The sequence below is a fragment of the Triticum dicoccoides genome, chromosome 4A, assembly GCF_002162155.2.
Source record: "Triticum dicoccoides isolate Atlit2015 ecotype Zavitan chromosome 4A, WEW_v2.0, whole genome shotgun sequence".
NCBI classification, from domain to species: Eukaryota; Viridiplantae; Streptophyta; class Magnoliopsida; order Poales; family Poaceae; genus Triticum; species Triticum dicoccoides.
Genome location: NC_041386.1, coordinates 544,206,313 through 544,207,198, shown reverse-complemented (window position 1 = coordinate 544,207,198; position 886 = coordinate 544,206,313).

The window sequence follows — 886 nt, the reverse complement described above, 5'->3', positions numbered from 1 at the left end:
ATGGGACGCAGCGGTCAGTCTGTGTCTTGGCGTCCCATGTTAGCCCTAGATATAGGCCAAGTATGAAAAGTGTTGGTCAGTCCGAGCGTTTGAGCCAGATATAAGAGCCTGATTGTGTGACATTTTCTTCATATGGATACTGACCGAGCGCTAACAACAGAGAAGAGGAGAAGACTGGTCGGGCAAGAAGGGGGTGGGGGCGCGGATATGAGCGAATTGACATGGGACGCAACGGTCAATCCGTGTCTTGGCGTTCTATGTTAGCCCTAGATATAGGCCAAGTATGAGAAGTGTTGGTCAGTCCGAGCATTTGAGCCAGATATAAGAGCCTGATTGTGTGATATTTTCTTCGTATGGATACTGACCGGACAGCCCGTCCGAACATTTGAAACGGATATGGGTCCGGTTGCAGATGCTCTTATGGGCGAGATGAGTACCTGCACTCCTCGGAGAAGCAAATTACCGTCAACGATGCCCCCGACTCTTTCTTCGAGCCGAGCAAACTTGCAGACCTACATGTCCTACTGCTGCAGGTCTGCAGTGAGTCTGAAGCAAGCAAGCAACGGCCAGGGAGGAGAATCTTATAAACCACGCATCGCCATTAAGTTTATGGGGTTTCAGTACGTACGTACCAGTAGATGATGAACATGCTAACACGTAACAGAAAGCGGCTGCCCTGCGATCGGTCCACCGGACAAATTAATTCATACGGCTCTCAGGCTATGGCGGCACCAATCGGATTCGTAGCCACCTCCAAACGGCAGTGTGTTTAGTCGTCGTTCTTAATGGAAATGGTTCAACCAAAAGTTGTCCATCCTCCGGCCACATGATCGATCATGTGTATCGTACTCGTGCCAACACGTTAGCTAGCTACTGCATGCGGTGT